We start from the raw sequence: 21,557 nt of genomic DNA on the forward strand, positions 1-21,557 counted from the left end.
AACTCTTTTAAATACTCTATGGGTGCTGTCCAACTCATGGTTTTAAAATGCGTCTACTATATTGAGAGTTTCGCCCTACTTTGACCAGTGCATCGTGTAACGGTCATACTTCTTCAAATGTGCGGCCTCTAATCTTGACACGCTCACCAAAAACCTTATGGGGTACTTAATCTACATTCATATTTTTTACCTGGCTTTGTGGCTTTGGGGCTTTGTTGGACCTTAGTCAAGGTTTACCTTCGACATTCAAACATCACTTATGCGGAATCAAAACTTGTTTCACCATACACGCTGCCTATGCATGCATGTTCAATTGTGTACGACACAACAACGTTGCATCTCATCGTCATCTCGGTTCCTCACAACACGTCCCATGCATCGTGATGCAATCTCAAGTCTCGAGATAGCTTCTCGAGATAGCTTGACCATCTTGGTTGTGTAGACACATCCCTCGGGACAGTTTGGCCAAGTGGTCTAAGGTGCCAGATTTAGGCTTTGGTTTGAAGGGGCGTGGTCCCACAGCTGTCATTTATTTTCATTTTTTGTAAACCTTCAAGCCCGCTGCTAGCACATATTATAAAAACCTCATGATTTTAAAACGCGTCTACTATAGAGAGAGTCTAGCCCTACTCCGACCAGTGCATCGTGTAACGGTCATACTTCTTCAAATGTGCGGCTTCGTGATCTTGACACGCTAGCCAAAAATCTTATGGGGTACACAATCTCCATTCACATTTTTCACCTCGGCTTTGTGGCTTTGTTATACCATAGGCAAGGTTTGCCTTCAACGTTGAAACATCACTTATGTGGAATCAAAACTTGTTTGACCACACACGCCGTCTATGCATGCATGTTCTATCATGTGCGACACAACAATGTTGCATCTCATCATTATCTCGGTTCCCAACAACACGATCCATGTATCATGATGCAATCTCATGTCTTGAGATACTCGATCATCTTGGTTTTTCTAGACACATTCGTTGGGACAGTTTGGCCGAGTAGTTTAAGGCGCCAAATTTAGGCTCTGGTCTGAAAGGGCGTGGGTTCAAATTCCACAGCTGTCATAATCGTACTTTTTCAATCTCATCGTCCGACCCATGCATCGTATGCAATCTCATGTCTAGAGATAGCTTGACTATCTTGGTTTGTCAAGGCACATCTGTCGTACAGTTTAGTCGAGAGTGGTTTCAGATGCCAGATAGATTTGGGCTCTAGTTTAAAAGGGTATGGTTTTAAAACTCGTCTGTTATGAAGAGACTCTAACCCAACTCCAACCAGTGTCTCGTTGGGCTCTAGTTTAAAAGGGGAGTGGTTTAAGATGCCAGATAGATTTGGGCTCTAGTTTAAAAGGGTATGGTTTTAAAACTCGTCTATTATGAAGAGACTCTAACCCAACTCCAACCAGTGTCTCGTTGGGCTCTAGTTTAAAAGGGCATGGTTTTAAAACTCGTCTATTATGAAGAGATTCTAACCCAACTCTAACCCAACTCCAACCAGTGTCTCGTGATCTTGTCACGCTCACGACAAATCTAAAGGAGTACTCAATCTCTATTCACATTTTTCACTCGACTTTATGGCTTTGTTATACCTTAGGCAGAGTTTTCTTCCGCATTCAAACATCCATAATGTGGAATTAAAACTTGTTTGACCACACACGCCGTCTATGCGTGCATGTTCAATCATGTGCGACACAACATTGTTGCATCTCATCGTCATCTCGGTTCCCAACAGCACAACCCATGCATCGTATTGTAATCTCATGTCTCGAGATAGCTCGACCATCTTGATTTGTCCAAACACATTCGTCGGGATAGTTTGGCCGAGTTGTCTAAGGTGCTAGACTTCGACTCTGGTTTAAAAGGGCATGGATTCAAATCCCACAGCTGTCATTTATTTTAATTTTTTGTAAAGCCTCGTGCCCGCTGCTAACACATATTGTTTGTTTTGACTTTTTATTTATTGTTGTTAACATCGTGGTTTTAAAACGCGTCTAATATGGAGAGAGTCTAGCCCAACTCCGACCAGTGCATCGTGTCAAAGTCATACTTTTTCAAATGTGCGGCTTTGTGATCTTGACACGATCATGACAAACCTTAAGGAGTACTTAATTCCCTTTCATATTTTTCATCTAGCTTTGTGGCTTTGTGGCTTTGTTGGACCTTAGGCAGGGTTTGCCTAGGGTTTCAAACATGAATAATGAGGAATTAAAACTTATTTGACCGCATACTCCGCCTATGCGTGCATGTTCAATCATTTGTAACACAACAACATTGCATCTCATGGTCATCTCGGTTCCCAACAACACGACCCATGCATCGTGATGCAATCTCATGTCTTGAGATAGCTCGACTATCTTAGTAGTCCAAACACAATTGTTGGGATAGTTTGGCTTAGTGGTCCAAGGTGCTAGATTTAGTCTCTGGTTTAAAAAGGGATTGGTTTTTAATCCCATAACTGTCATTTATTTTTATTTTTTTAAAACCTTTAGGAGTACTCAAACCCCATTCACATTTTTCACCCGACTTTGTGGCTTTGTTGGACCTTGGGCAGGATTTTCCTTCGGAATTCAAACATCACTTATATGGAATTCAAACTTGTTTGATCACACACGCCGCCTATGCATGCATGTTCAATCATGTGCGACACAACACGTTGCATCTCATTGTAGATGAGAGCCCCCTAATTAGGTAAGACTCACAGTCTGCTCAAATCATCGAACATCATAACGGAAAGCGTAGATGAAAGCTATCTCGCGACGAAGAAAAGCAAAGGACACCCAATCATACTACTATAAAAAAAAAAATAAAAAAAAAGTAGTACAAATATAGAAAAAGTAGTACAAATATCAAAAGTAAAGTTAGAATGTCTCAAGTCATGGAGATAGATATAAGAGTTGAAGGGCCGTTAATACCTTTTTATATACTGTCTCAAAGTTTGCCATAAGTGAACTAAACATCTATGATGAAAGCTAGAGATCAAAATGATTAATATCAGCAGAAGCGTGGTGGGTCCATAACTCACCGGTCCCACGATTGAAACCTAGCTTTGATATCATCATACTACATGTGAAATAACATAGTCAGCAAAAAAAAAGGGGACACTACTTATCCTACAATACATAAAAGTGGCAGCCAACCACACATCACTCACCTATCTTTTCTGGTTTGATTGTCCTTCTTTCAGTGTCCCTCCACGAGGCGTCTCCGTCATCAAATCGAAGTTAAATCATGCTTCATGATAACGAATTACTTTGTTGATTGAATATCTTAGAGAAAAAAATACTTGTTTGAGATTTGAATCACTCCGCAGGCAAGATCGATCATGTCAAGCTTAGATGATACTAAACATACAACCTAAACTACATAGCATTACAAAAAAAAAAAACTTATTACTTAGTTAAAAGAAGGCATAAATGATCTTTTTACTACCTTTTTCAAGTCTACAAGACAACATAAGTGGTTATATATAGCCTCAACATGAAACCCTTAACCTTCCACTAGGAATTTTAAGAGTTGTATCATTCATACTTTTAGGACTATAGTTAGCCACTATGAAAATGAGAAATTTTAAGAGTTGTGTCATTCATACTTTTAGGACTATAATTAACCACTATGAAAATGTAATGATCTTATTTTTTTTTACTAAAATAGAGTCATACCATATGCATGATGTGATCTTTTTATGTGGAAATATTCATTTTAAATGTTTCATCAGTCCCATGGACTTACATAATAAAAATAAAATTCGTAAATAAATCGAAAACATATAAGAAATGATAATAAACATATATATCCAAAAACTAGAAAACAAATGATGATGGAGTTGACACAGGAGTCGTGTGAGTTGCGACTGACGTGGGAAGCGTGTGCGCTGCACATGAGAAGAGCATGACTAGTTTGTCAGGTCACACATGCATTTCTCGAAGAGTGTCCTTTTCAGGTCGTGCGCTGCTGGGAGTGATTTAGTGCTTGTTGGGCCACCCGTGTTGAACCTGGATCCAAAAGTCTATCGGTTTTGTCTCTTTGGCCTATTTTCTACTTCTACTAGATCTTTGGCGCTCACTGAAAATGCATTAAGGAAATAAAAAGTCATAAAATGCATTTATGTCTATCGCGAGATTTCTGATGCGAGGGTGGTTGCTCCCACGAGATCGCTAACTCTTTTATTTTTTTCCTTGTTGTTACCGTAAATGTAACCTAAATGTGAATAAAATTCATAAAATACATTAGTGAGATCCAAAAAAAAAATTTGTAACTAGGATAAATAAAACTCATCTTCCTTAAGCTTATATTTCCTTAAAAGCATTCCATGATTGAGATGTCTTGATTCGTATCATTCTCCACTTCTTCAAGAGGATTCATGGTCGAATCTATTTGTAAAACTTTGCTGCAAAAGTAGGTTAAGAAAATACAAAAGACCTCACAACACTTTATCACGTGAACACTCAACACTTTATTCACGTGTACACTCAAGGAATTGTTGGCCATTGTTTGCACTCATTTACACAAATGAAGCTCTCTGTAAGGACATGGCTGATGCGATGGCTCAAAAAGACGGGTAAATTTTTTTGCGAAATAAAATCATTAAAATTTAAAACATAATTTACATTATACCAAAATAGTGTGCGCACATTAGTAATTTAAAATACAACATAATAGTTAAAAGACAGAATAAGGACCAGACGCAAAACATTTTAAAATAAAAGGGTTGAGACGACAGGTGAGGTTAGTCTATGGCACCTGCTCCAGATTCCGCTCCCGACCTCGACCAGCTCCTTATTACCTGGAAAAAAATTGGAGAATAAGGAATGAGTACAAGACTCAGTAAGTAGCCTACTTGTAGGCTCTTAATCGTGTCCTTGATATGCTAGGGTACCACATTCTTTGTTCTTGCTTGTTCTTGATCTTGTTCTTGTTTTAAGTACTTAAGCCCCTTTAATTCTTGTTCTTGACTTAGGGTTCTTATCTTGATCTTTCTTGAGGACCTTGGTTCTTAAACCCTAAAACCTTGGTTTTCCTTTAAGGGCCTTAGCACTATGGTTTTTGGTTCTTGGTCATTTGTTCCTGGTTCTTGTCCTTAGAACTAGGATCTTGATCCATGTTCTAGTCCTTTATCTTTCTCTTGTTCTTGGTATTCTTGGTTCTTGTTCTATTATTGATTCGTTCTCCAAGACACTTCCCCTAGGATTTACGGCATTAGACATGTACCTGAGAATCTTGCGTCCCAGCCTTCATGCGTTCTAAGCGACACAGCTTTAACTTACGTCCAAGGCTTCATGCGTTCCAAGCGACGTAGTCTTACCGCATCTTAGGGCTTGCCCTTCGATATGGTCTGCTTAACCTATGCCCAAGGTTTCATGCATTCTAAGCGGCATAGTCTAAAAACTTACATCCAAGGCTTCTTACGTTCCAAGCGATGTAGTCTTAAAACTGCATCAAGGGCTTGCCCTATAATACAGTCTGCTTAACCTATGCCCAAGGCTTCATGCGTTCCAAGCGACATAGTCTGAAACCCTACATCAAGGACTTTCCCTATAATACAGTCTGCTTAACCTATGCCCAAGGCTTCATGCGTTCCAAGCGACATAGTCTGAAATCCTACATCCAAGGCTTCTTACGTTCCAAGCGATGTAGTCTTAATACTGCATCAAGGGCTTGCCCTATAATACAGTCTGCTTACCTACGCTAAAGGCTTCATGCGTTCCAAGTAGCGTAGTCTAAGTCATGAACATGCTGTACCGTGGGAGGTCTTAGGAGGTTCTTGATTCGTGGATAAGGTAACTTACTCTCTTCTTGTTCCTCCGTGACCTTAGACTACTCCCCTTGATAGACCATAAAGGTCACTTGCTCGGTGCATACTTGAACATCATCCTGCAAGTCTGCAGGGCATCTCTAATAGGTGAGGGAAACTTGAGGCATGACATCCTGCAAAGGAAACATGGTGCAAGGCATCCCACCTAGAAGAGGAATTATTGGGCACCGCTTGGTGGGAGGTCATGGGTCACTTTGGACATGATTAGAGTATTACCTAGCATTCTTGAGTTTCTATTTCTGAGTTTGGGGACCTTGATCCCTCGTCCTTGAGTGGTACCTAGCATTCTTCTTGCTTGGGTAGTTGTAAAGCTTGTGTGTTGTTTGTTCTTGGTTCTTAATCTTGTAAGTTTCTAAGGTCCTTAATTCCTTGAGACATAAGTTGTAACTTGTATTTGTAACCATATGAACCCATCTTAGTGTAAGTTGTTCTAGAAGGTCATAGATTCTTAGGGAGTTCTTTAGAGGGTTCTAGAAGAGTCTGAAGTCTTGTGGTGTTTCCTTTAGGTGTTTCTTGGATCCTAACTTGGTTTAGGTTCCAAACTTACTCCAATCAACTTGAAACCTCAAACTTATCTTCATGTCCTTCATAATCGACCTTATAAGAAGTAGCCAATCATCCGGAGCACGTATAGACCTTGAAATCTCATAAGAGTCCTAGGGACATTTTGGCCATTTCACCCCTAATTCTTGGTTTTGCTACTTAACGTGTTCCAATCCCTTTCAACTTTACAAAATCATCAAACATCATAAAATAGGATCTACTTCAGGGTTTCATAGCATTTGGAGGTCATCTAGGTCAGGAACTGTAGGTAGATATCCTTAGGGGCATTATGGTCATTTTGCACCATTTCTTGGTTTACCCACTTATCCTTATCTAATGACTACTAAACTTCATTTAGAACCTCAAAATGCTATAATATGCTCAGAATTAAAATTTTATAGGCAGCGGAGTTCATCTAGTGGGTTATTCTAATGTTACCTAATTACCGAGCAATTTGATAGGTTTAAGGTCTTAACTCGCAGTTCTTTGAGTTTTTCTTTCATCTAATCCTAGTTCGTACTTGGTGTTCATATGAAAATCCAAGCGATTCCTGCAAGTATTTCTTAACAAAAAAATCCAAGGTGGCTACTTACCTCGTTGTCGACATTCAGGACCTCTGTTCTTGACCTTCCGGTACCCGATTTACCTCAACTTTCCTTTCACACACTCCTTATTATGTCTACTTTCTGGAACCATAGAGTTTTTCATGAGAATCCATCTGGAAGGGGGTTAAAATTGAGAAAAACCGAGGGAAGGTTGAGTTTTGGGTTGACATGGCCAGTTCAACTGAACCGCCCACGTCATCGTCTTCTTCCTCCAGACAGGGAGAAGGCGCGTGCGACCGTTCGCGCCGCCGTCGTAAACTCGCCCTCCCCAACTCCTATCACACTGTTCGTCCCCTCGATTCCTTCATAAAACTTAAAGAAGGTGTGACAAGGAAGAGCTAGGGATTGATTTTTTACCTTCTCATCGGATTGTAGCCTAAGATATTTGCTTCCAAATTTCGTCCAAAATATGATTTCTCGCTGGAGTAAAAACAGAGGATTTCTTATTGGGTAGCCGATTCTAGGGGTTTTTTAGGCTCGATTTCGTCACGAAACCTCTTCCTTATTGTTCCCTTAATTTAAAGGAATTAGTTTGGAGGAATGACTTTGAGTGTAGGACCTTAATTTTGAGAAATCACTCTCGGTCTGCAAGTTACCTGACGCCTCCAATTTACAATCTCTTGGGTATCTTGTTCTTTGACGTTTCAGCTCTTTATTCCTTCATCAAAGTTACTCATCTTCTTTTTTCTGAAGCTAAAGGAATCCTTAATTTGAAGAAAAAGTGGTTGTAGATAGGAATTCGACACTTACCTCCAATTTGAGCCCGAAACGGATTTTCTTCAATTGGGAACGTTCCTGAGGTTATTTCTCTTCGCGGTCTTCTATGAAAACATTCCTTGGAGGTGCAGAAACCTATTGGGGTCGTCCTTGCTCGAAGAATACTTGTATATCCTTGGATTGGAATTTTGAGTTTTCCTTGAAGCTTTTTAATGGCAGATTGGATTGGGCGAATGGCTTCTAGGCACTTTCAGGACTCTATTCCTTCGTAAAACTTGTGGGTAATGTTGTTTAGAAGCTATAGGAACAAGTTTGAAAGGAAATGGTGGAGAATTGCTCTCGAATTTGGAAGAAGCCTGAGAGTAGGAGACCCAAAATCTAAACACTTATTGCCAACAGCTAGGTGCTCGACCTTGCTCGATTCTTGTTCCAAATGATTGCCCCAACTACAGAATTTATAGGGGAAACTTAAACCAACATTGGGAGCTCCAGAATCATCGTGAATTGTCGGTTGGATTTTCTAGAAAATCCGTTGGAAATATCTATTCCGATCAGAGCCTCACCGACGTTGGTTTTGAATCCTAGCCGTTGGATGTGACAATCCGTGAGTTTTCTAGAATATATACAAGTTTGGAGGTGATCCAACGGCTGAGACTCAACATTCGAAGGATTTTGTGCAGAAGGCACTGTGAAGGTTCTGATTTTTTAGCAGAATGGTAAATCCGTAATTATCCTTAACTTCAAGGGTATTTTGGTAATTTGCCACTTTTCGAATATTTTATTATTATTTTCTCAAAAAATCCATAATTTTCCTAAAAATTCTTCATCTCTTGTTGGTCATTTCTCCGGTCTTGAACATCTTGAAATTCCTTCTAGATAAGGAATTAAAAATCTCGCAAGATCCTTGATATTGGAAAAATGACATTTTCGTCCCTTTCGCTTATGCTTTCATTCCAATCATTCTCCAAAGGTCTTAAGTCCTTAAGATTACTCCTTAGGGTATAGAAATGACTTACTAAGTCTCGTTTCCTTGCTTAATTCTCATAATTTCTTTCCTGGGATCTTTTGGGTCATGCATAGGTGGCTTTCCTTCACTTTTAGGGTGTTACAACACGTGACTAGATTACTCAAATTTGATTGGAAATTGTTTATGTATGCAGGTACAAGCAAACCATTAGGCACAAAAGGAAGCTATCTTAAAGGTATTTCATGCAGGACTTCAGATGATTGCAGGGATAATGTTTTTTGTGATTGTAAATTAAACATCTGCTTCTGTCATGGCAAGAAGCATCCCTTCAACTTCAACTCCAAGTCTCACAAGATGAGTAAGAACATTCATTTAGAAGACAACAAGGAGATCAAAGAAGTGCCTCTCAACAACTAATCAAAATAATGAAGATGATCATAAAGAACTTGATCGATGTGACCCTGTATTTAGATTCTCATAATAAATAAACGATATTTTTGTTTAGTTCGTGTGCCTCTTAAAGTTTCGGGTCATAGTATATCATACGAATACAAGATACACTGACATGCTCGTTCCACATGAAGCTATTTAATGCAACAAATTATTCATAACAACATACCATAAAGAATCATATACATGACAAAGACATCATGAGTCAAAAATCGAGACTCGAATCTATCTCGAACTCTATAGCTCCATAGTTCATGCACACTCTCGTCTCGTGTGTGCAGTTAGTTTATATTTAAAAAGATGAGTAGTGTGATATAGTAACAATGTTTAGAAAATGCTCAATTTTGAAGGACAAGAAAGAGAGTAATCTAAAAATTATTCTTATAATTATTTATATTATGATTGCGATTATTATATTATGATGAGACGGTTTAGGTGAGATCTACCGTAGACCCAACTTTCAATTCCCTTATGGAATCTAGTTGGTCTGGGGATCATCTATGCTCCTCTCTTCTTGGGAATTTATACATCCCTCATTATTATATGGACAACTATCTCTCGAGTTATGGTTTAGGTTTATCCTCAATAGAAAAATAAAGTAGAGCATCTAGAACCCAAGCAAAGAGCATGCGTGTGGGGAGTGTGTAGAAAAGTACAATGCATCCAAATCAACCGATAAATGAAATTAGAGCCAAAGCGAAAACATGATGTTTTAATCCACAAGACACAAAATCATATTTGCATACGTGCATTTTCCGACCTTAATAGTGGGGTCACTATGGGGTCACCTCCGGAGTATTTTTCAATATTCATTCTACCATTAAAAATAAAGGTTTGAAATATTTGTTTAGAGGTCAAAAGTATTTCTATTTGAATCACATCCAAAATATAGGATCATTACCATCAAATTTTGAAAAATTCATTGGTTGATTATTGTAGGTTAGTCTTTTTGGTTATTCCCATTTGGGTTATCATACCATATTTCCGTTTCATATTACCTAATTTAGCAAATATTCCTCAATTATATAAAAGTTTTGGGTACAAAATTGAAGACATAAAATTATCATCACCCAAAAATCTCTAAAATCCCTTCCAAAGTCATGGACAAGAACATTTCTATCAAGTTCGCTTTCCTAGCTACAATCATCTTGTTCTTCGCCATAATCGATACAGGTTTAAAATATGTTGTAGTTATTAAAATGATATATCTTGTTTTTTCTTCAAATGATTAAAATGATCCTAATTCATTACATGCATCCCTTTTGTGATCTGGTAGGTTAATTTTGTTAATCATAATATTTCTTCTTGTATTAAATAAATAACATCCCATTTAATGTTGTATTTCTAAAATCAAATATTAGTAAAGTAATTGAATGTCCCATAATGGGATGGACAACAATGAAACTCACCTCACCCCGTCAAACCATTTTACAATACAACATAGTAGCAAACAAACTTAGTCTCAACTTGGCTTTCGTTGTTGCGATGATATTGTTCCTCGTCTCTTCTTTCGGTAACTTTCAATCTCATTTATTCTTCTTCTGTTTTGTTGTTCTTCATTTTAAAAGCCTATATTTAAATTTTATGATAATATTGAGGGAAATGTTGATAAAATAATTGTATGTATAGATATTACGAATTGTATATATAACTTTATGTGTGTTTTTCATGGATTAATTATATGTTGAGTGAGGATATAATATGTTGAAATGATTCGTGTTGATCTGTGGGGATAGTTTTCACTCTTAGAAACAAGGAGTAAGTAATGTGATCTTGTCAGAGTGGAATGTCGAGGCCATCAGATGTTGAATCTGAATTTCGAATCTTGATCTAAATCTTCGGCGCGAGGCATTATAAATTAAATATATATATATATATATATATATATATATATATATAAAGAGTTTCAATCTGTAGGAACTTTTAAATTAAGTGTGTTTTTCAGGAAGCAATTGTTTTTGGGTATCCTCCTAGAAAATTTCCTAAGAAGCATATGATTGAGATCAAATCATGTCGAAATGACCCATGTGAGTCTTTGGTGATATTCTTCACCTCTTAGAAACTAGGTGTCAGTAACTTGACCATGTCGCTAGGGTTGCATAGGATTACTGTCGGTGCCATCAAGTATCGACTTCAGATTATGAATCCTTATATGAATCCTATGCATGTGGTGTTATAAACGGTATTAGGCGACACCTCTCCTAGTAGATACAAACAACGTGTAAATTTCATTTCAATGGCTCAATCACATGACCTAAAAAATTAAGCGTAATTTTCATTATGTTGGATGACTTCTCAGTATGTTAGTGAGAACAAAACATGTTGGTATGTCGGGACTGTCTTCCCTCTTAGAACCGAGGACTAGGTAACGTGAGCATGTTGCAGGAGAATGTCGGAGCCTTCAAATGCTAAGAAACCTAGACATCGAGCTAAAATTTAGTACTCTTTGATTATACGTGACTAGATGGCTCAAATTTGATTGAAAATTATTTACGTATGCAGGTACAACCAAACCATTAGGCACAAAAGGCAACTATCTTAAAGGTATTTCATGCAGGACTGCAGATGATTGTAGGGATAATGTGTTTTGTGATTGTAAATTAAACATCTGCTTTTGTCATGGCAAGAAGCATCCCTTCAACTTCAACTCCAACTCTAACTCTCACAAGATGAGTAAGAACATTCATTTAGAAGACAACAAGGAGATCAAAGAAGTGCCTCAAAACAATTAATCAATATAATGAAGATGATCATAAAGAACTTGATCGATGTGACCCTGTATTTAGATTCTCATAATAAATAAACGATATTTTTGTTTAGTTCGTGTGCCTCTTAAGGTTTTGGGTCATAGTATATCATACGAATACAAGATACACTGACATGCTCGTTCCACATGAAGCTATTTAATGCAACAAATTATTCATACAACAACATATCATAAAGAATCATATACATGACAAAGACATCATGAGTCAAAAATCGAGACTCGACTCTATCTCGAACTCTATAGCTCCATAGTTCATACACACTCTCGTCTCCGGTGTGCAGTTAGTTTCTATTTAAAAAGAAAGAGTAGCTTGATATAGTAGTAACCTTTAAAAAATGTGTTCTTTTCTCGACCCTAATCGAGACTTCATGCATTATGCTCATGCATTGGGGGATACCCCTATTCCATCACGAGGGTACGGACACATACACCACTAGACAGATGAAGTATTATTATGTTTTAGATAATGCTGCCATTGCGGTTATTAATTCTAATGGGTGTCCAGCATAAGGAGCTACCAGAGTAGGCTTGTCCGACAAGAAAAGGGGTCCAGCGGTGTACGAACTATCTAATGAGCTTGTACTTGTACGTATGGGTTGTGTGTAGAGTATATGACACACATCTAAGCTGCCCATTAATATAGTATCATGGGGAAAAAGACTGATATGATAGGTCCTGTCATTGCATTCGCATGTTTATTGCATTTAATCCCAATAGTGGGGTCACTTCCTGAGTATTTCTCAAAATGTACAAGTGCAATCATCTTGTTCTTCACCGTCTTCAATACAGGTATCTTGTAGTTATTAAAAAATGTATAAGTGTTTGAGGGTTGAGTCGGGTCAGGTCAGATTATGAGATTTTCTAGACCGAACCCAATTATTTGCATTATAAATTTTTCAGCATAAACAACCCTTGTTATATAATGATTCCAACTCAACCCAACTCGACCATAAATTTTTTGGGATAGATAGTTGGTTCAGGTAGTTCGAGTTATTTATTCAATTTTTTTTATTTTGATAAAAATAAAAATTAGTTTGTAAAATATATGTTTATTTATTTTCATACGTTTGGTTACCATTTGCAATTCAATTTTGTGAGCAAACATGTATATCTTAAAATTAAACCTAAGTTTGATTGTACAAAGATTCAAACTAATAAGTTTTAGGGTTACCAAAGAACGAACCAGTAGAACTCAATTCAACATATGTTTTGAAAAATTACTTTAACCAGATCTGGTAGAAAATAAATAATTATGAAATAAAATAAATACATATATATAAACACTTTTACCGGATCTAGTAGAAAATAAATAATCATGAAATAAAATAAATACCTATATATAATTTTATTGTACACAAAAATGTATATTTTAAAATTAACAATCAATTTAGATGGTTTTGGTTCAATCTAGTTTTGGGGAACCCATAAACAACCTCACTCATAAAAGTTTTCAGTTATTTGAATCTAGTCCAAATAAGTTCATAACTGAACTCGAACCAGATTGGTTCAGTCAATCCATCTAGTTTCGGGAGAACCCTTAAACCAACTCAATCATAAAAGTTTTCAGTTATTTGAATTCAGTCCAAATAAGTTCATAACCTAACTCGAACCGCACAGGTTGGGTTGGGTTGATAGAATTTTTTGAGTCATTAGATTGATTTTGATATTAATTTGAGTATTACTTTGTTTGATGAACAGTGACAAGCAAACCATTGGGAATACAAGGAAGTCATATTCATATTACGTGCAACACTGTCCAAGATTGCTTTAATCCTAAGGTTTGTGAGTGCAAATTTGGGCTGTGTTTTTGCGTACCTAAGAGCCCGTCACCGCACTTTCGCTTCCACCATGACAACATCAGTGATACCACGCAAAACTAAGAAGTGGCTCTCAACAACTATTCAATAAATACCATTATTTTCATTGCAATATGCTTTACACAAATGAATAAGACTGTGATAAAACCATGTATTTCAATATTATATATTAGATTAAATTGAAAAATTACTTTTCATTTATGATTTATGAGTTCGAGTATGATTATTGTGGATGAGCGATTGAGGTAGATGAGAGATGACTGCGTGAATTCCGTCGTTTTATAGAACGTTTTATAGGGCCGTTATGTATCGTCGTCAGCCTCAAGGTTTTATGACGCATCTACTATGGAGAGGGTCTAGCCTTACTCCGACTAGTCTTTGCGTCGTCTGGTGACTGGCTTTCGTACCATTTGTAATGGCCCAAAGCAGACAAAGTTGGGCTTGGCTGTTACAAATGGTATCAGAGCCAAACACCAGGCGGTGTGTTAGCGAGGACGTTAGGCCCTCAAAGGGGTGGATTGTGAGATCCCACATTGGTTGGAGAGGGGAACGAAACATTCCTTACAAGGGTGTGGAAACCTCTTCCTAATAGACACATTTTAAAACCATGAGGCTGACGACGATACATATCAAGCCAAAGCGGACAATATCTCTTAGTGGAGGGCTTGAGTAGTTATACTTTAGTTGTCATATATCTTACAGGCAAGTGTCTTTGCTGCCGAAAATCCAAATCTTTCAACTAAAAACAATAAACAGAGCATTCTTGATTAGCCACTTCATGCTCAAGTCCTTACTTTGTGTTAGTAGGACCAGTCAAAGCTCTATGCTCTCTCTTTTTAGTGTGAGATTATGTGCGGGAGAAAAAGGAATCTGTGGTGGCAGCGAACAACGAACAACAAGACTACAACTTAATTTTGACTTTTCACTCTATAAGATGAGCACAATTCATTAAAAAAAAATTACAATACTATGAAAGTTATTAAAAGATCAGAATCAGTTCAATCTCCTCGTCCCTCTCGCGTGCCACGACCTTGTCTATACCCGAAAACATAAAAAAAAAATTAGTAGATGCATTTTAATACACAAAAATACTGGAGTCATCACATGGTTGATGTTTTCACCTTCCTCACTAGTCCGGTACTACGACCTTGTCTTAAATAAGCCTAAAACCAGAATATGATTTTAGGTCCCATTAGACATTGAAAGACTTACATGTGTGTATTTTTTTATCCTAACAATAGGGTCACTTATGGTGTTTTTTTAAATAGTCATTTTAGTCCTAACATTTTTTCTGTTAAAAACATGATTCATAACTATTAATTTAAATTTTATTGTCAAGTAAATATTTGAAATATTTCTATAAAGGCTCCAAGGTTTCATGAAAACATTTGAAAACTCTCATAATATGTATATTGCATACCTTAATATTAAAGACGTTACACATAATTTACATTTTCATCCATGAATTTTTACTAATTACGATGTTTTGGTTTGTAAAAGGTTAATATCTATAAATGTTTAAAAGAATTAAATAAATTTTTAAAAAAATTTATGAAGAAATTAACGATACTTTTTTATTTTTTGAGTTGTTCTGCTGGATCGATCGTTCAAGACCTTTGGTCTCTATCCGGACCCGATGAATAAAATGGGAACACTTCTTATGGACTCGATTAGAATGATTCTGATCTAGTTCATGACCTATTAGAAGTAGAAGGCGCTCTGTTTGGATTGGGATCCTCACGGACAAAAAAGATTGCAGTCAGTTTGATAGTGATCGAGTGACATTGCTTCTTCTGCCCGAACCTAGGAATCTCTTCGATATGATACAAAATGGATGAGCATCATAATTATTTTAAATTAATTAACCAAAAGATAATGCTAAAGACCAAACTGAGCATAAGTGACAATTAGGAGTAAAATGTAAAATATTCGAACCAATAACCAAATGAAAACTAAACTTCGAAGTATAATAAAAATGTAACTGTAGGATCTCACATCGGTTGGAGAGGGGAACGAAACAGTCCTTATAATGTCGTAGAAACTTCTCCCAAGCAGTCACGTTTTAAAACCGTGAGGTTGAGAGCAATATGTAACGGCTCAAAATGGATAATATTTTTTAGCGGTGGGCTTGGACGGTTGTAACATATCAAAGAAGACAATTATTGTTAACAGTAAGCTTGGACTATTGTAACAGATCAAAGCAGACAATATCTATTAGCGGTGGACTTGGGCTGTTGTAACCCGTCAACCCGAAAAATATTTCTTAGGGGTGAGATTAAAATGATATATATATATTTTTTTAATTCTTTCCATCCTTTTGAAGAAATAAAAACTTGATCCCAATTCATTACTTGCATCCTTTTGTGGTCTTTACATTAAGTTTGTAAATGGTAATCTTAGTGTATTAAATTCATAACATCCCATTTAATGTTGTATTTCTAAAATTCATATTGGCAAATTAATTGAATATTGTCCCAAAGATTATACAATGGGATGGACAACAATGAAACGAACCTCATCCCATCAAACCATTTACAATACAACATAATCGCAAACAAACTTAGTCTCAACTTTGCTTTCATTATTGCAATGATAATTCTCCTCGTCTCTTCTTTTGTTAATTTCAACCTTTTTTTTTTCTTCTTTTTTCGTTTTTTGATAACTCTCCAAAAGTAGAGTTATATCAAGTCTTTTTACAGTTAATTTTGCACTTATACTCACCATGGGTTGGGGAGCAATATTGGCACACCTATGCCATCTCTTACTTTCTTGTTTCTTTCATCAACCATAGAAATTGTTATCTATTTTAAGATTAAGATCAATCATTAGCTCAGGCATAAATTGTGGCTTGGAAAAATATGCAAATAAGGGCCACATTTTATAGGACAGGGGTAATGTGCCATTGCAACCATATAACAATCCTCACGCAAATCTTGTTAAACATGTCATAATCTAATAATCATGCCAAAAACTTATGATGGAATATAAAATTTTCAAATGACTCATAGTGTCGAAGGAATCATCATTTTAAAATGACAATTGTGGTCGGTGGCGTTTGTTGTTACAAACCTTGAGGATGTGAATCTAAGAACGATCATTAAGGTCATATATTGTGTGTTCTTCTTCAATGATGGAAGGAGAAGACGCTAAACCGATTGAGGCGGACCCTTGAAGAATCTTTTAAAAATCACCTACCGAAGATGTCTGGGCTAAAACTGCTAGTAGCCTAGACATTGAGTTGAGAAATTCAGTGTTTTTCCTTTGTGGCAGATCTTGTAAATGACCATTTGTCGAAAGACATATCAAAACTATTTACTTTTCGTTAAAGGATCGTCATATCCTTTCTGCCCTCATGTTTGATGTTCACATAGAGAACCTTAACATCTTATCAGAAGCATTCAAATGTCTCCCCCACAACTTACTATTCTCATAGAGGTAAATCTGGAGAAATCGTCAACCTGTTTCCAAAACCCTTTCATGGGATCAGATTACTAAGAATTCTACCTGGATCCTTAAATATGTGAGCCTTCCAATCAAGAAAGACCCACAGTTTGCTCAAGTCATCGAACATGATGATGGAAAGCGTAAAAGTAAAATTCAATGAAAATTAAATTTTCTTTCCAAAGGTAAAGATTCTTAAGCTCGAGATCTAGTACCTCATGAATCTCGAGATCTCCATAAAAAATCAACATGTCAAAGTCTATGCAAATAGAGCCGGTTGATTACAACAAAGAAGTAGTTTTAGTCGATTATGAGGGCAATCCCAGATCTCCAACTCAAACCGAATTGGATACTACATCTATCTTCAACCAGATCGATATTATCACAAATGAATTGTCCACTGATAAAGAATTCCTTAAAAATGCATTACAACCTCGAAGGATATCCTAAATATCCAACATCAAAATAACTTCTCAAACAAGATTCTCTCAACCATTGCAAGACAAGTTAAGAAGATTGAAGAAAAAATCAAGGAAAAACAACAACAAAAGAAATAAAAAAAACTATTGCAAATATTAATGGCGTGAGATTAGCAAAAGTTGAGGAAAGTTCTTTTATTCATACCAGCTATTTTAGACAAAATTAGTCTCGGCTCAACAGAAGAGGCACTTGCTCTGATTGAAGAAAAGTTAAACAATCTTTCAATTTTGATAGAACCTTAAGTAATTAAATTTTTAGTGTCATGATGAACCATATGAGAATGACCTCAAAAATTTTAAAAATGATTTCTCCAAAGAAGAAAAGATGCCCAAAAAAACTAGACCTCATCAACAAAATTGTTAAATTAGAGAACAAAGTCCAAAAAACTAGATGAAGAAAAATTGGTATCCTAAGCCCTCTTTCCCCGATGTTCCATTCGAAGAAAAAACTCAAATGACTCAATCCACCTATGAAGGAACATTCATACATAAGTGGAATATAGATGGTCTATCCGGTCATCTAGTTGTAAATGTAATCAACAAAATGTTGATGGGAGCTAGCGCCTATAGTCTTCGAGGTAAGTTTGACCACGCTATTTCTCAAATTGTAACTTTTGGTTTCACAGGAGTACTCAAGGATGGGTTGGAGAAGCATATCTCCGACGAAGAAAAGCAAAGGATACTCAACCATACTACTATAGAAAGAGAAGTACAAATATAAAAAGTGAAATTGGAATATCTCAAGTTATGGAGAATGATATAAGTGTTGAATAGCCATTAATACCCTTTTATATATTGTCTTAAAGTTTTTCGTAGGCCAACTAGAAATCCATACTGAACGTTTGAGAAAATTCTTATGATTATAAGATGCGAAAAGTTAGCTACTTCTGATGGTACAAAGATATAATTGTAACTAAGGTTATGACAAGATATGATGCACTTCATTGAAGGACTTCCAAAGTATATTTCTCGAAGGATAACTACCGCTCTCAATGAAGAGTGTAAGCATAAGATTCCTTGGAATGAATTCACTTATGGTGATTTAGGTTATGTAATAGCCAAGTTGACCGCCAGCAAATATTGTCTACTTTGGCCCGTTACGTATCGTCGTGAGTCTCACGGTTTTAAAAGCATCTGTTAGGAATCAAAATGATATTAATTAACAAATCAGAGTGGTGCAGCGGAAGCGTGGTGGGCCCATAACCCACAGGTCCCAGGATCGAAACCTGGCTCTGATACCAACAATAAATAGCATTCCCATCAACTACAAGGTCGGTATAATACTCTTTTAAATACTCTTTGGGTGCTGTCCAACTCATGGTTTTAAAATGCGTCTACTATATTGAGAGTTTCACCCTACTTTGACCAGTGCATCGTGTAATGTGCGGCCTCTAATCTTGACACGCTCACCAAAAATCTTATGGGGTACTTAATCTACATTCATATTTTTTACCTGGCTTTGTTGGACCTTAGGCAAGGTTTACCTTCGACATTTAAACATCACTAATGTGGAATCAAAACTTGTTTCACCATACACGCTGCCTATGAATGCATGTTCAATTGTGTACGACACAACAACGTTGCATCTCATCGTCATCTCGGTTCCTCACAACACGTCCCATGCATCGTGATGCAATCTCAAGTCTCGAGATAGCTTCTCGAGATAGCTTGACCATCTTGGTTGTGTAGACACATCTCTCGGGACAGTTTGGCCAAGTGGTCTAAGGTGTCAGATTCAGGCTTTGGTTTGAAGGGGCGTTGTCCCACAGCTGTCATTTATTTTCATTTTTTGTTAACCTTCAAGCCCGCTGCTAGCACATATTATAAAAACCTCATGATTTTAAAACGCGTCTACTATAGAGAGAGTCTAGCCCTACTCCGACCAGTGCATCGTGTAACGGTCATACTTCTTCAAATGTGCGGCTTCGTGATCTTGACACGCTAGCCAAAAACCTTATGGGGTACACAATATCCATTCACATTTTTCACCTCGGCTTTGTGGCTTTGTTATACCATAGGCAAGGTTTGCCTTCAACGTTGAAACATCACTTATGTGGAATCAAAACTTGTTTGACCACACACGCCGCCTATGCGTGCATGTTCTATCATGTGCGACACAACAATGTTGCATCTCATCATTATCTCGGTTCCCAACAACACGATCCATGTATCGTGATGCAATCTCATGTCTTGAGATACTCGATCATCTTGGTTTTTCTAGACACATTCGTTGGGACAGTTTGGCCGAGTGGTCTAAGGCGCCAGATTTAGGCTCTGGTCCGAAAGGGCGTGGGTTCAAATCCCACAGCTGTCATAATCATACTTTTTCAATCTCATCGTCTGACCCATGCATCGTATTGCAATCTCATGTCTAGAGATAGCTTGACTATCTTGGTTTGTCAAGGCACATCTTGTCACGCTCCAACCAGTGTCTCGTGATCTTGTCACGCTCACGAAAAATCTAAAGGAGTACTCAACCTCTATTCACATTTTTCACTCGACTTTATGGCTTTGTTATACCTTAGGCAGAGTTTTTCTTCCGCATTCAAACAAACATAATGTGGAATTAAAACTTGCCATCTATGCGTGCATGTTCAATCATGTGCGACACAACATTGTTGCATCTCATCGTCATCTCGGTTCCCAACAGCACAACCCATGCATCGTATTGTAATCTCATGTCTCGAGATAGCTCGACCATCTTGATTTGTCCAAACACATTCGTCGGGATAGTTTGGTCGAGTTGTCTAAGGTGTTAGACTTCGACTCTGGTTCAAAAGGGCATGGATTCAAATCCCATAGCTGTCATTTATTTTAATTTTTTGTAAAGCCTCGTGCCCGCTGCGAACACATATTGTTTGTTTTGACTTTTTATTTATCGTTGTTAACATCGTGGTTTTAAAACGCATCTAATATGGAGAGAGTCTAGCCCAACTCCGACCAGTGCATCGTGTCAAAGTCAATACTTTTTCAAATGTGCGGCTTTGTGATCTTGACACGATCATGACAAACCTTAAGGAGTACTTAATTCTATTTCATATTTTTCATCTAGCTTTGTGGCTTTGTGGCTTTGTTGGACCTTAGGCAGGGTTTGCCTACGGGTTTCAAACATGAATAATGTGGAATTAAAACTTATTTGACCGCACACGCCGCGTATGCATGCATGTTCAATCATTTGTAACACAACAACATTGCATCTCATGGTCATCTCGGTTCCCAACAACACGACCCATGCATCGTGATGCAATCTCATGTCTTGAGATAGCTCGACCATCTTAGTAGTCCAAACACAATTGTTGGGATAGTTTGGCTTAGTGGTCCAAGGTGCTAGATTTAGTCTCTGGTTTAAAAAGGGATTGGTTTCTAATCCCATAACTGTCATTTATTTTTATTTTTTTAAAACCTTTAGGAGTACTCAATCCCCATTCACATTTTTCACCGGCTTTGTGTCTTTGTTGGACCTTGGGCAGGATTTTCCTTCGGAATTCAAACATCACTTATGTGGAATTCAAACATCACTTATGTGGAATTCAAACTTGTTTGACCACACACGCCGCCTATGCATGCATGTTTAATCATGTGCGACACAACACGTTGCATCTCATTGTAGATGAGAGCCCCCCAATCAGGTACGACTCACAATCTACTCAAATCATCGAACATCATAACGGAAAGCATAGATGAAAGCTATCTGGCGACGAAGAAAAGCAAAGGACACCCAATCATACTACTATAATAAAAAAATAAAAATAATAAAATTAAATTAAAAAAAAAAAAAAAGTAGCACAGATATAGAAAAAGTAGTACAAATATCAAAAGTAAAGTTAGAATGTCTCAAGTCATGGAGATAGATATAAGGGTTAAAGGGCCGTTAATACCTTTTTATATACTGTCTCAAAGTTTGCCATAAGTGAACTAAACATCTATGATGAAAGCTAGAGATCAAAATGATTAATA

At 37.1% G+C, this 21,557-nt stretch overlaps 1 non-coding gene across 1 annotated transcript; it reads left to right on the top strand.

Moving 5' to 3' along the window:
* The first annotated feature begins 19,834 nt into the window (after positions 1-19,834).
* Positions 19,835-19,914, top strand: TRNAL-UAG (transfer RNA leucine (anticodon UAG)). The gene has a single exon. It is a non-coding gene; the product is annotated as a tRNA-Leu (tRNA).
* The last annotated feature ends 1,643 nt before the right edge of the window (positions 19,915-21,557 follow it).

Source organism: Cucurbita pepo, unplaced genomic scaffold (genome assembly GCF_057944985.1).
Source record: "Cucurbita pepo subsp. pepo isolate OVF unplaced genomic scaffold, ASM5794498v1 scafford_66, whole genome shotgun sequence".
NCBI lineage: Eukaryota > Viridiplantae > Streptophyta > Magnoliopsida > Cucurbitales > Cucurbitaceae > Cucurbita > Cucurbita pepo.